Source organism: Hypanus sabinus, chromosome 7 (genome assembly GCF_030144855.1).
Source record: "Hypanus sabinus isolate sHypSab1 chromosome 7, sHypSab1.hap1, whole genome shotgun sequence".
In the NCBI taxonomy this organism is placed as follows: Eukaryota; Metazoa; Chordata; class Chondrichthyes; order Myliobatiformes; family Dasyatidae; genus Hypanus; species Hypanus sabinus.
Window position 1 is genome coordinate 86,138,957 of NC_082712.1, and position 15,461 is coordinate 86,154,417.

At 47.6% G+C, this 15,461-nt stretch overlaps 1 protein-coding gene across 1 annotated transcript in view; it reads right to left on the bottom strand.

Annotated features, from left to right (window-relative positions):
* LOC132396932 (guanine nucleotide-binding protein G(I)/G(S)/G(T) subunit beta-2) overlaps positions 1-15,461 on the bottom strand; it is a 145,637-nt gene extending 130,176 nt beyond the window's left edge. Inside the window, exon 1 of the mRNA XM_059975048.1 lies at positions 15,285-15,461. The gene's annotated coding sequence lies outside the window, so the exon portion shown is untranslated. The remainder of the gene's footprint in view (positions 1-15,284) is intronic.

The window sequence follows — 15,461 nt, forward strand, 5'->3', positions numbered from 1 at the left end:
CTGTGGGCATTTTTGCCCAAAGAAATGCTGCTTACTGGATTTTTTTTGTGTTGTTTTTCACACCATTCTCTGTAAACTCCAAAGATCGTTGTGCATGAAAATTCCCAGATCAGCAGATACTCAAACCATCCCATCGGCACCAACAATCATTCCATGGTCAAAGTCACTTGGATCACATTTCTTCCCCAATTTGATGATTGGTCATAAAACAACTGAACCCAAAAGTGGCCACTATGTCTATGTTTCGATAGCTTCAGAGATGAAGATGGCTGGACAAAATTAGTTTGGGTTTCTCAGAAAAAGTGTACACCTATTGAAAAAAAGTGGTGAGCTGTTCACAGAGTGAAAAATAACTTCATAAATAAAAGGATGCACACCCCAAGGGGTCAATGGTGAAAATTCATAGAGCACATAGCTACAAGACCATCCATAAATTCCCCAATGACACTACTATTGTTTGAAGGCTCTTGAGTGGCGCTGAGGTGGAGTACAGGAGTGAGATAGATTGACTGGTGTTGCAACAATTCACACCCGATGCCAGCAAGACCAAGGAATTGATTGTGAACTTCAGGAAGGGAAAGGCAGGAGTTCAAACCCCACCTCAGCTGTATGTGTACGTCAGACAGAGACAGACAGACAGAGACGAACAGGAACGGATGATATGAATGACCCCGTTGGTTTCCTCTCAGGTTCTATCCCTCACTCACACACAGTTACTTGTGTCTAGAATTAAGATACCCCTGAGAGAGAGGCAGACTCTGCAGTTGAGTTTGGTGATGAGGAAGTTAGCAGTGTCAGAGAGAGACAGGGAAAGCGCAGTAAAATCAGGCCCTTTGGCCCACCGAATCTGTATGTGCTACCAATCCATTAATCTGCTTTATTCTCCCACTGTCCCATCAGCTAACACCCCTCAACTCAATTCAATCCCTCACCCCCAACCACACACTCAGGGCAGTTTACAGCTGCTGACTGACCCACCAACCTCACGCTTCGCTGGAACGTGGGAGGACACTGGAGCACGCAGGAGAAACACATGACTCAATGTATAAAAGCATGCAGACATGGTCAAGAGGTTCAGTTGTTGTTCAGTCCAAACTTAGAAACTTTGACAGCGGAATGATTGCTGGTGCAAGAAACTGCTGATGTATGAGGATGTGCTGGGGCTAGCCCACAAGTGTTGCCTTGCTTCTAGCGTCAACATAGCACAACTCACTAACCCTAACCCATAAGTTGTTGGGATATGGGAGGAACCTGGGGGAACCACACAGTCATAGGGAGAATGTGCAAACTCCACACCGAGCCCATAAACAACAGGAGTGAGGTTCGAACCCACATCTTGAGGATCATGATGCATCGTCTCTGAGCTTTCCAATTTGTGAACTGACAGATAAGCTATATTGCTTGATGTGGTGTGGGAAACAGGTTTGGTTTGGGAAGGGGCAAAGAGCTGTGAATTGCCACGCTGACAGGGAAGAAAAAAGGTGGGTAAAGGTGAGTGGGACTGAAATGAACATTGGCTTCCTATGTAAAACAAAATTTAGTATCAAAATTCTAAGTAAATTTATTATCAAATTACATATATCACCATTTTCTGTAAGGAGTCTGTATGTTCTCCCCATGACCAAATGGGTTTCCTTAGGGCACTCCAGCTTCCTCCCACAATTAAAAGGCACATAAGTTGGAAGGTTAATTGGTCATTGTAAATTGCCCAGTGATTAGACTAGGGTTAAAGCGGGGGATTGCTGAATGCTGCAGTTTGAAGGGCCAGAACAGCATATTCTGCACTGCATTATGTTACCCTGAGATCCATTTTATTGTGGGCATGCTCCACAAATCTATAGAATTGTAACTATAACAGAATCAATGAAAGACTGCACTAACTTGAGCAGTCAACCAGAGCAAAGACAACAAACTGTGGAAATACGAAAAGAAAGAATGAATAATCGATAGATAAATAAATAAATAAATAAATAAATAAATAGATAGATAGATAAATAAATAAGCAAGCAATAAATAGCAGAATGTGAGATGAAGAGTCCTTGAAACTAAGTCCATTGGTTGTGGGAACATTTCAATGTTGGGACAAGTGAAGTTGAATGAAGTTATCCAATTTGGTTCAAGAGCCTGACATTTGAGGGGTAATAGCTGAACCTGGTGGTGTGAGTCCTGAGGCTCCTGTACCAAGGAACAGTGATAAACTGCTTTGCATTATCCATACAGATCAATGCATCGAGGTAGTACTATGGATGGAGAATAAAAGTGTTACAGTTACAGGCAGGCAATAAAGTGCATCTTTGGAACGTGGAAGCAAACCAGAGCATCCACAGGAACACTGTATGGTCACGGGGAGAACATGGAAACTTCTTACAGACAGTGGTTAGCACTGCTACAGCTGCAATACTGCGCCCCTTTCGGCTAAAACCCAGATGGTCACAGGTTCAAGCCCCAGCACTGGGTCCTTGGATAAACAAAGCTGGGGACAACATTCCCAATAATCCCAAGGGAATGCTGCCCTGTCAAGGGGTGGAGATGTGGAGGACACATTCCCCCTCTCTTCCCAACCCCACAGCAAACCACAAAAAGATCCCTTGGAATTAATTTGGAGTCTTCACTGTCTAGAAGGTTTCAAAGAGTTCAACGATTTCTATCATCCCTCTGAACTCCATTGAGTACAGCCCCAGAGACTTCAAGCACACATTGTACATTAACCTTTTCATTCACATAAAGCTCCATTCAGGGCCAGCACATCCTTCCTCGGATACAAGACCCAAACCAACAAACAATTTAAACTCACAACCTCTGAAGTTCAAGTGCAACTGCCTGACCAGGGAGGATAAGGAGGCTTAACTTCTCCCCTACCATCTAACACCCCTCGCCGCCCCCCAACTGGCGCCCACCTCGGGAGCCGACGCCTGGGCTCAAGCCTCACTTGTTGACTTGCTGACAGGAACTCGAGGCTGGTTTCCTCACCCGGGTGGATGTTTCCTGTTTTTCACAAACCTTCGCTTGCTTTGCAGAACTGGATTCAGTGGGGAGGGACGCAGAGCTAGTTTAGAAGGGGGTGGGGTCCCGTTGCCTCGAAACCACCCTCTTTTCTGGGCCATGCCCTTTAGCACCGAGGAGGAAGGATGCACTCAACTTCCACTCCATTGGCCTTTTCTTCCCCTCTCGATGGGACGGAAAAAGCACCAGCTCAAGATGAGATGCTCAGTGTCCCATCACCACCAACACCCGCAGCCTAATCCGAGCCATCCCAAACAGACAGGGAGGGTGCCAGTGTCAGGCCTTGGTCATTGGCCCGTTACCAACCACAGCCCCTCCCCACCAAATCGAGATTCTGACCCTGATCTCAACAGTGCTTCCTGCCTTTGAGATCGGGGCTAATCAGAAAACCAGGTGTGAGAGCAGTGGTCCAAGGGCCAATCAGGAAAGCAGGTAGAGAGAGCAGGGGTCCAAGGGCCAATCAGGAAAGCAGGTGCATCAGAGAGCATGGACCCAACAGCCAATCAGGAAGCCAGATGGTGAGAGCAGGCCCTTCAGCCTAACATCTGTGATGACCAAGATGTTGGTCCATATCCCTCTCAACATTTCTTATCCAGAAGTCTTTTAAACATTGTATGCCACCAAAATTTCTACCGTGGGAAACATTCTAACTGGCTGCATCACTGTCTGGTATTGGGGGGTGGGGGAGGGCACTACACATTATCAAAATAAGCTGCGCAGTGTTCTAAACTTAGTCAGCTTCATCATGGGCAATAGCCTCTGTAGTTCCAGGACATCTTCAAGGAGCGATGCCTCAAAAAGGTGGTATCCATCATTAAAGACCCCTACCACCCAGGCAATGCCCTCTCCTCATTGCTACCATCAGGAAGGAGGTACAGAAGCCGGAAGGCACACACTCAGCCATTCAGGAGTAACTTCTTCCCCTCCGCCATCCAATGTCTCAATGGACATCAAACCCATAAATATGTTTTATTTTTGCAATCCTTCAGTTATACACACAAACTTACTGTAATTCAGTTTTTTCTCTGCATTATGTGTATTGCATTGTACTGCTGCTGTAAAGTTAACAAAGTTCATGACATATGCTGGTGATATTAAACCCAATTCTGATCATTTATGTTCAAAAGGAGGGGCTGAAAAGCCAAGTTCTGCCTCTATTTCTTATATTCTCAAAGCTGTGAGCCAGGCCATCCTGGGGTGATGTTGGCAAGATCTTGTTCACACGAACTTTAGTCCAATTTTACAATTCTTTTTGCCACAAGCTCCAATTGATGTCCAGCACAGACAGCCTGCGGGCCTGACTGACTGCTCTTCAGGTCAGAGTCACGCAGGATGGAAACAGGCCCTGTAGCCCAATTCATCCACGCCGATCCATATGCAATCTGATTTGCCCATGTTTGGCCCACATCATGGGTTCCCAACCATTTATACCATTAAGCAAGGAGTCCATGGACACCACCCCCCTCTGGTTGGGAATCCCTGTTCTAAACCCTTTTCCAAGCATACTATCATACCCGCCTGAACTACTTCCTCTGACGGCTCACTCTATATACTGACCATCCTCTAAGTGAAGAAGTTGTCCCTCAAGTACCTTTTAAATCTCTCCCCTCTCACTCCGAACCTACGCCTACCAGTTTTAAAGTTCCCCTTCTCTGGGTAAAAGATTTTGTTCACCCTGTCTATGTCCCACATAATTTTATAGATGATTTTGGTTAAAGAACTGACACAAAAGAAATTGGGTCAAGTTGAGAAAGTGACTGGACCTAATTCAAATAAGTTGAGCCAAGATTTCAAGGAGTCAATGACCACCTGATCGCTACATGAATTCTGGACAGATCTTAATCCAAACTTGGAGAGAAAACTCTGTATGACAAAATTTTCCAACATCAAGTTGCTGGGCATAAATATAGAAAACAGACCAGTAAAAGCACGGGAACAGGCCATTCAGCCCACAGTGTTTGGCCAAACCAGTTTAAAAGCAAATCAGAAACACCAAACACTAATCCCTCCTACCTACACCAAGTCCATATCCCTCCATCTTCCTCACAGCCATCTGCATATCCAAACTTCTCTTGAAAGCCTTTACCACCATACCAGGCAGACAATTATGGGCATCCATCACTCTGAGTAAAAAAAAACTTACCCTTCACATCCCCTCTGGTATTAAGGCATTTCTACCCTTGGAAAAAGACACCCCTGTCTACTCTCTGTCTATGCCTCTCATAATCTTATAAACCTCTATTTGATCTTCCTTCAGTCTCTGGTACTCCAGAGAAAAAGTTTATCCAGTTTATCATGATAACACATAACCTCTAAACCAGGCAGTATCCTGGTAAACCTCTTCTGCACCCTCTCCAAAGCCTCAACATCCCTCTGATAGTGGGGCAGCCAGAAAAGTACGCAATACTCCAGGAATGGCATGAGTTTTATAAAGTTGCAACGTAACCTTTTAACTTTTGAACTCAATGCCTCGACTAATAAAAGCAAGGATTCCATAAGCCTTCTTAACCACCCTAACCACCTGAGTAGCCATTTTCAAGGAGCTATGAACTTGAATCCCAAGATTCTCTGCTCAGCAACACTTAGGGATCTTGCCCTTAACAGTGTACTGTCTCCTTACATTTGCCCTACCAAGGTGCAACACCTCACATTTATCTGGATTAAACTCCAACTGCCATTTCAAATGGACCTCTTGGACTTTAAAATGGATTCTTGACCTCACAATATACCCTGTTATGACCCTGCACCTTCTCTGTATTCTGAATTCTGTTATAGCACCAATGATCACTGATTGAGGTTCAATTCCCACTGCTGCCTGTAAGGAGTTTGCACAAGCTCCCCGTGATGTTCCAGTTTCCTCCCATACCCCAAAGACGCATGGTGAGGGTGAGTGAGTTATGGGCACGCTGTGTTAGTGTGGAAACATGGCAACGCTCACGAACTGCCCAGCACAATCCTCGCTGATTTGACTTGACGCAAAAGACATGTCTCAGTGTGTGTTTCAACGTATATGTGACAAGTAGAGCTAATCTTTGAAATAATATGTTGGCATAGCTCGTAACACTAATTTTTCCCCACTGTTTCTCAGTACACGTGACAATGATGAACCAATTCCCAACTTTAGAGGAAATATATGTAAATATCACACTGCAGTTATGCCCTCCCACCTACAGTGGCGCTGCTGAACTTGCTTCAGGAGAAAGGAGGGGACAACTCAATAGCACAACAGACAAATGGTTTTGATCAGTTAAATTCCACACATAGACATGTGTTCATGATCTAGATGAGGGAAATGATGGCATTAGTTTCCAGACAACATTACAATAATGGGGCGGGATGGTAGAGTAGTGGTTAGCACAATGCTTTACAGTACCAGCGACTCAGTTTCAATTCCCGAAGCTACTTGCGAGGAGTTTGTATGTTCTCCCCATGCACATGTGTTTCCTCCGGGAGCTCTGATTTCCTCCCACAGTCCAAAGATGTACCAGTTGGTAGGTTAGTTGGTCATTGTAAATTGTCCCATGATTAGGCAAGGATTAAGTTGGAGAGTTGCTGGACCGCAAGGCTCGAAGGGCCAGAAGGGCTTGTTCTGCACTCTCTCTCAATCAATTATTAAATCAGAGGTTCAAAGATTAGTTTTATTAAAGATTAGCTTTATTTGTCACATGTATACCAAAACACACAGTGGAATGCATCACTTGCATCAAATCGGATCAGTGACGATTGTGCTGGGGCAGACCACAAGCATCGCCATGCTTCCAGCATCAATACAGCACGCACAGAACTCACTCACCTCAACCCAGACGTCTTTGGACTGTAGGAGAGAGCCAGAGCATCCGGAGGAAATCCACGCAGTCACAGAAAGAATGTACAAACTCTTTACAGTGTCAAGAATTAAACCCCGAGCTTACGGCACTGTAATTGCATTATGCTACAGTGTAACCCCTTACATCAAGTTCAAAGTAAAGTACATACGTCACCACATACATTCACGATTCACTTTCTTGCGGCCACACTCAAAAAATTCATAATAGAATAATAGCCATAATAGCATCAATGAAAGACCGCACCAACTCCAGCTTTCAACCAGTGTGCAAAGGACAACAGACTGCCCAAATACAAAAATAACAAATTAGTAATAATAAATAAATATCAAAAACATGAGATGTAGAGTCCTTGAAACTGTGCCCTTAGGTTTTGGGAACATTTCAGTGATGGGGCAACTGAAGTTGAGTAAAAAGTCATCCCCTTTGGTTCAAGAGCCTGATGGTTTGAAGGGTAGTAACTGTTCCTGATCCTGGTGGTGTGAGTCCAGAGGCTCCTGCACCTTCTTCCTGATGGCAGCAGTGAGAAGAGAGCGTGGCCTGGGTGGTGGGGAGGCCTGATGATGGATGCTGCTTTCCTGCGACAACACTTCATGGAGATGCGCTCAGTGGTGGGAAAGGCTCTTCCTGTGATGGACAGAGCTTATCCACCACTTAATAGGATTTTCCATTCAATGGTATTGGTGTTTTTATACGAGGCTGTGATGCAGCTAGTCAATATACTCTCCACCACACATCAATAGAAGTTTTAGATTTCATACCGAATCTTTGCAAGCTCTTAAGGAAGTAGAGGCGTTACCGTGCTTTCTTCATAATTGCACTTGTGTACCGGGCCCAGGACAGGTCCTCTGAAATAATAACATGCAGGAGCTTAAAGTTGCTGGCCTTCTCCACCTGGTTCTCCAGTGAGGACTGGCTCATGGACCTCCTGAATTCAATAATCAGCCCCTTTGTCTTGCTGACATTCAGTGAGACATTGCTGCACCATGCAGCCAGATTGTCAATCTTTCTCCTATTTGCTGATTCATCACTACCTTTGATTTGGCTTAAGACAGTGCTGTCATCAGCAGACTAGTTCCGGATTCCCTCAGGGTTAACTTGCAGGTTGAGTCAGTGGTAAAGAAGGCAAATGCAACATTAGCTGGGATGAATAATAAAAGCAAGAATGTACTGTCAATGCTTTGTGGGGAGAAGATGAGAGAATGAAGTTTGAGAGAGAGAAAAAAAGATCAGACATGATTGAAAGACAGAGCAACGTGACAGGCAGAATTCTCTACTTCTGATCCTACATCTAATGGTCTTATAAATAAAGAGACATCAGACAGCAATGTCACAGGGACACCAGGAGGATTCTCACATGCACACCGATACAGTTGGCAATATCGGGGAATGATTAAGGAACCGCCTTGGGAAGATACTATAACTTGATTTGTTTCGACCACCCACATCCCATTCCAATGACGCATGCCTGGTTGCCATGGATACTGAGTCACATGCCATCAGCTTTCCAGGATTCAGCGCGCGCGATCACACACACACAGTGACTCGTTCCTGGATGTGCCATCAAAACCCAATTCACTTCGTCGCTGAAGCGTTCTTTCAGGCTCTGTTCAACACAAGAGTAAAGCTCCACCCTGCTACAGATCTCAAGAGTACAACAGTACAGAAATGGGCCTTTGGGCCCCACCAAGGCCATGTTCACCCGATCTACTACATGCCATCAACCTGCACACACTCACAAAACCCCTCTTATCCACGTAGCTTTTTCTTACTTTGCAATCGAACCTGCATGCATCACTTGCATCGGCAGCTCGTTCCACATTCACATCACTCTCTGAGTGAAGAAGTTTCCCCCGAAAACATTTCACCCTTCACCCTAAACCTATGAACTCTTGTTCTAGTCTCACTTAACTCCAGTGGAAAAGGCCTGCTTACATTTGTCCTATCTATACCCCTCATAATTTTGTATACCTCTATCAAATCTTCCTTCATCCTCCTACGCTCCAGGGAATATTCAACCTTTCCCTATAACTCATGTCTTCAAGTCCCAGCAACATCCTCGTAAATTTTCTCACAGCAGGACCTTTTTCTTTAAAGAATCTGAGACACAGTTGCCTCCAGATAGACTGTCCCCTCTGCTGACAGTGGGAGGCATCTTAGCTCCCCAGACAACTGAACGAAGGGGTGTGTTGGATCAGATTTATTATCACTGACTAACTCTAATTAAATCACTGACTGAAGTGAAATTTGTTTTGCAGCAGCAGTACAGTGCAAACACAAAATCTATTATATAGTGGTGAAAGGGATAACGAGGTAGTGTTCATGGACCATTCAGAAACCTGATGTTGGAAGGGAAGAAACTATACCTAAAACATTGAGTGCAGCTCCTCAGACTCCTGTACCTGCTCCAAGATGGTAGTAATGTGATATAGTACCACTGGTATATTACATGAAATTTAGTGTTTTGCAGCAGTTATTATCATCATTATGTGCCATGTCGTATGGCACAGGTGATCATGGTCTCATGACCATGGTTGTTCTTGCCAAAATTTTCTACAGAAGTGGTTTGCCATTGCCTTCTCCTGGGCAGTGTCTTTACAAGACGGGTGACCCCAGCTACTTTCAATACTCTTCAGAGATTGTCTGCCTGTTGTCAGTGGTCACATAACCAGGACTTGTGATCTGCACCGGCTGCTCATCCGACCATCCACCATCTGCTCCCATGGCTTCATGTCACCCTGATTGGAGTGGAGGGGAAGAGAGGGGGGCCTAACAGGTGCTACACCTTGCCCAAGGGTGACCTGCAGGCTAGTGGAGGGAAGGAGTGTCTTACACCTCCTTTGGTAGAGACGTATCTCCAACATGTAGCAATAGCACAATATAATAACGCTACATGTTACAATAAGTATATATTAAAAGAATTAAATTAAGTAGTGCTAAAAAAAAGAGGAAAAGAAAGGAATAGTGAGGTAGTGTTCATGGGGGCTCATTGTCCTTCAGAAATCTGGTGGTGGATGGGAAGAAGCAGTTCCTAAAACATTGAGGGTGTGTCTTCAGGCTTCAGTACCCTCTTCTTGACGGTAGCAATGAGAAGAGGGCTTATCCGAGGCGGTGGGGGTCCTTAACAATGGACTCTGCCTTGCTAAAGCACCACCTTTTGAAGATGTCCTCAGTGGTGGGGAGGCTTGAGCCCACGATGGAGCTGGCTGAGTTAACAGTCCTCTGCAACCCCTGGCGATCCTGGAGCCTCCATAGCTAGCGGTGATCCACGGTGCCTCCGTAGAATTTGCCTTTGGTGACGTACCAAATCTCTCCAAAATCCCAGTGAAGTCGGGACACTGTCATGCCCCCTTCTTGATGAGGTTGATGTGTTGGACCCAGGAGACATGTTGGCACCGGGGAATCTGAAGCAGCTACCCTTTCTACTGCTGACTCCTCAATGCCACAGGGGCTTGTGACCTCAGCCCCCATTAATGCGCAACCAAAGGGTTCATGAGTGTGGGGCGGAGTCACCATGATCAGGAACACCTCTGCTCAGCCCGAAATGACCATCAAACCCAGATTCCGATTCATACATTTATCACATGCACACTGAAACATGCTTCCATTAATCACCTAAAGATGCACTGAGGGCAGATCGCAAGTATCACCACATGTTCTGGCACCAACATAACATGTCCACAATGTTTAGCATCCAGGGACCCCCTCCTTCTCCTCACCTGCCTCTGGTGCACCTCCTCTTTCCCTTTCTCCCATGATCCACTCTCCTCCCCTATCAGATTCCCCCTGCTTCAGCCCTTTACCTTTTCCACCTATCACATCCCAGCTTCTGACATCCTCCTCCTTATGGACTTCCACGTTCTTCCTCCTGAAGTCAATAGTCAGCTCCTTGGTCTTGCTGACGTTGAGAAAGAGGTTGTTGTTGTGACAGCTCTTGGCCAATTCTCAATCTCCCTTCTATATGCTGATCCGTACAATGACAGTGGTCCTCCTTCCCTTTCTCCCATGGTCCTCTCCTATCAGATTCCACCTTCTTCAGCCCCTTACCTTTTGCCACCTATCACCTCTCAGCTTCTTACATTATTCTCCTCCCTTCTTCACCCGCACCTGGTCTCACCTATCACTTGCCGGCTTGTGCACCTCCCTCTTCACCCCAACTTATTCCAGCTTCTTCCCCCTTCCTTTCTCAGTACAAACGAAAGGTCTCAGCCTGAAACGTCAGCTGTTTGTTTACTTCCATAGATGCTGCCTGACCTGCTGAGTTTCTCCAGCATTTTGTGTGTTGCACAAATTAATTAAAAATAAGATATCAAGATCTCTCCACATTACCTTGCTACACACTCCCAGGGTCAGATACAGAGTGACTCTCCCTCTACACTGTCCCATCACACACTCCCAGGGTCAGACACAGAGTGAAGCTCCCTCCACACTGTCCCATCACACACTCCCAGGGTCAGACACAGAGTGACTCTCCCTCTACACTGTCCCAACACACTCCCAGGGTCAGACACAGAGTGAAGCTCCCTCTACACTGTCCCATCACACACTCCCAGGGTCAGACACAGAGTGAAGCTCCCTCTACACTGTCCCATCACACACTCCCGGGGTCAGACACAGAGTGAAGCTCCCTCTACACTGTCCCATCACACACTCCCAGGGTCAGACACAGAGTGAAGCTCCCTCTACACTGTCCCATCACACACTCCCAGGGTCAGACACAGAGTGAAGCTCCCTCCACACTGTCCCATCACACACTCCCAGGGTCAGACACAGAGTGAAGCTCCCTCCACACTGTCCCATCACACACTCCCGGGGTCAGACACAGAGTGAAGCTCCCTCTACACTGTCCCATCACACACTCCCAGGGTCAGACACAGAGTGAAGCTCCCTCCACACTGTCCCATCACACACTCCCAGGGTCAGACACAGAGTGAAGCTCCCTCTACACCGTCCCATCACACTCTCCCAGGATAAGAGGGAGGGAGAGAGAAGAGGGAGGGAGGGAGAAGAGGGAGGGAGGGAGAAGAGGGAGGGAGGGAGAAGAGGGAGGGAGGGAGAAGAGGGAGGGAGGGAGAAGAGGGAGGGAGGGAGAAGAGGGAGGGAGGGAGAAGAGGGAGGGAGGGAGAAGAGGGAGGGAGGGAGAAGAGGGAGGGAGGGAGAAGAGGGAGGGAGGGAGAAGAGGGAGGGAGGGAGAAGAGGGAGGGAGGGAGAAGAGGGAGGGAGGGAGAAGAGGGAGGGAGAGAGAAGAGGGAGGGAGAGAGAAGAGGGAGGGAGAGAGAAGAGGGAGGGAGAGAGAGGAGGGAGAGAGAGAGGAGGGAGAGAGAGAGAGGAGGGAGAGAGAGAGACACACACAGAGTGAGACAGTGAGAGAGAGAGAGAGAGAGAGACAGAGCAAGAGACAGAGAGAGAAAGACAGACACACACAGAGGCAGGGACAGAGAGAGACTCACACAGAGACTCGAACACAGTGAGACAGAGAGGGAGGGAGAGAAAGACAGACTGAAAGAAACACACACACAGACAGGCAAAGAGAGAGAGGCAGAAACAGACACACAAAGAGACAGACAGACACAGAGAGAGAGCAAGAGACAGAGAGAGAGCAAGAGAGACACACAAACACAGTGTCACAGAGAGAGAGACACACAGACAGACAGAGACACACACACAGAGACAGTGAGTGTCACAGAGAGAGAGAGTGACACTCACAGAGACAGAGAGAGACACACACACAGACAGAGAGAGAGACACACACAGTGTCACAGAGACAGACAGAGAGAGACACACACACGGACAGAGAGAGACAGAGACACACACACACAGAGAGACACACACAGAGTGTCAGAGAGAGAGACAGAGAGACACACACACAGAGTGTCACAGAGAGAGAGAGACACACACACATAGAGTGTCACAGAGAGAGAGACAGACAGAGAGACACACAGAGAGAGAGACACACACACACAGACACACACACACACACAGAGACAGAGAGAGACACACACACAGAGAGAGAGAGACAGAGACAGAGAGTGTCACAGAGAGAGAGATACACACAGAGACAGAGAGAGAGACACAGACAGAGACAGAGTGAGTGTCACAGAGAGAGACAGAGACAGAGTGAGTGTCACAGAGAGATACACACAGAGACAGAGAGAGAGAGACACAGACAGAGACAGAGTGAGTGTCACAGAGAGAGAGAGAGATACACACAGAGACAGAGAGAGAGACACAGACAGAGTGAGTGTCACAGAGAGAGACAGACAGAGACAGAGCGAGTGTCACAGAGAGAGAGACAGACAGAGACAGAGTGAGTGTCACAGAGAGAGAGATACACACAGAGACAGAAAGAGAGACACAGACAGAGACAGAGTGAGTGTCACAGAGAGAGACAGAGTGAGTGTCACAGAGAGAGAGATACACACAGAGACAGAGAGAGAGAGAGACACAGACAGAGACAGAGTGAGTGTCACAGAGAGAGAGAGAGAGATACACACAGAGACAGAGAGAGAGACACAGACAGAGACAGAGTGAGTGTCACAGAGAGAGACAGACAGAGACAGAGCGAGTGTCACAGAGAGAGAGACAGACAGAGACAGAGTGAGTGTCACAGAGAGAGAGCGAGATACACAGAGACAGAGACACAGAGACAGAGTGAGTGTCACAGAGAGAGAGAGAGAGATACACACAGAGACAGAGAGAGACACACAGAGAGAGAGACAGACAGAGACAGAGTGAGTGTCACAGAGAGAGAGAGACAGAGACAGAGCGAGTGTCACAGAGAGACAGAGACAGAGTGACAGACAGAGACAGAGTGAGTGTCACAGAGAGAGAGCGAGATACACACAGAGACAGAGACACAGAGACAGAGTGAGTGTCACAGAGAGAGAGAGAGACAGACAGAGACAGAGTGAGTGTCACAGAGAGAGAGAGAGACAGACAGAGACAGAGCGAGTGTCACAGAGAGAGAGACAGACAGAGACAGAGTGAGTGTCACAGAGAGAGACAGACAGAGACAGAGCGAGTGTCACAGAGAGAGAGACAGACAGAGACAGAGTGAGTGTCACAGAGAGAGACAGAGCGAGTGTCACAGAGAGAGAGACAGACAGAGACAGAGTGAGTGTCACAGAGAGAGAGAGAGACAGACAGAGACAGAGTGAGTGTCACAGAGAGAGAGAGAGACAGACAGAGACAGAGCGAGTGTCACAGAGAGAGACAGAGTGAGTGTCACAGAGAGAGAGATACACACAGAGACAGAGAGAGAGAGACAGACAGAGACAGAGAGACAGAGAGATACACACAGAGACAGAGAGAGAGAGACACAGACAGAGACAGAGCGAGTGTCACAGAGAGAGAGACAGACAGAGACAGTGTCACAGAGAGAGAGAGAGACAGACAGAGACAGAGAGAGAGACAGAGAGATACACACAGAGACAGAGAGAGAGAGACACAGACAGAGACAGAGCGAGTGTCACAGAGAGAGAGACAGACAGAGACAGTGTCACAGAGAGAGACAGACAGAGACAGAGCGAGTGTCACAGAGAGGGAGACAGACAGAGACAGAGTGAGTGTCACAGAGAGAGAGAGAGACAGACAGAGACAGAGACAGTGTCACAGAGAGAGAGAGACAGACAGAGACAGAGTGAGTGTCACAGAGAGAGACAGACAGAGACAGAGTGAGTGTCACAGAGAGAGACAGACAGAGACAGTGTCACAGAGAGAGAGAGACAGACAGAGACAGAGACAGAGACAGTGTCAGTGTCACAGAGAGAGAGAGACAGACAGAGACAGAGTGAGTGTCACAGAGAGAGACAGACAGAGACAGAGTGAGTGTCACAGAGAGAGACAGACAGAGACAGAGACAGTGTCACAGAGAGAGAGAGACAGACAGAGACAGAGTGAGTGTCACAGAGAGAGACAGACAGAGACAGAGTGAGTGTCACAGAGAGAGACAGACAGAGACAGTGTCACAGAGAGAGACAGACAGAGACAGTGTCACAGAGAGAGAGAGACAGACAGAGACAGAGACAGAGACAGAGAGATACACACAGAGACACACTCTGAGATCTGCCCCGGCACGCAGAGTGTTAACAGGACTTCCTGGGGCTGTGTTGCCGGGAATAAGCTGCAATTAATTCCTCTCTGCCTCCCCTCACAACAATAGCCGAGGTGTATTTATAAAGCCCCCGTGCTGGGGTGACGCCGCTCTGACAAACAGCACTCGGATCGGGAAGTAAGTGGCCGGGCCGGGGGACTCAGCTCTGTCATGAGCGACAAGGAAATAGAGTTCGAGCCGCTGCGCTCCGACCCCGCAACCCTCCACCCACCCCTGCCCCTGCCCCTGCCCCTGCCCCTGCCCCGCCAGTGCCCAGCAGCAACTCGGGGCTTTCACTGCTTCACCGGCGGCTCTGCAGCGCCCTGCGCGACGACCGGATAAATCCCATCCAACACTTAGGTTACCTTTGCAGGTTGCTGCTGGAAGCGTGTCCCTTTTGTAATGTTCTTCAGAGAGGAGAGGGAGAGAAAACAAAGAGAGCCTTTTGTTTGAAATGAACTGAGTTTAAACCCCCTGCCCGCTCCGCTCGGCTCGGCTCGGCTCGGCTCAGACGAGGCTGGGTGCAACAAGCCCTGGCAGCC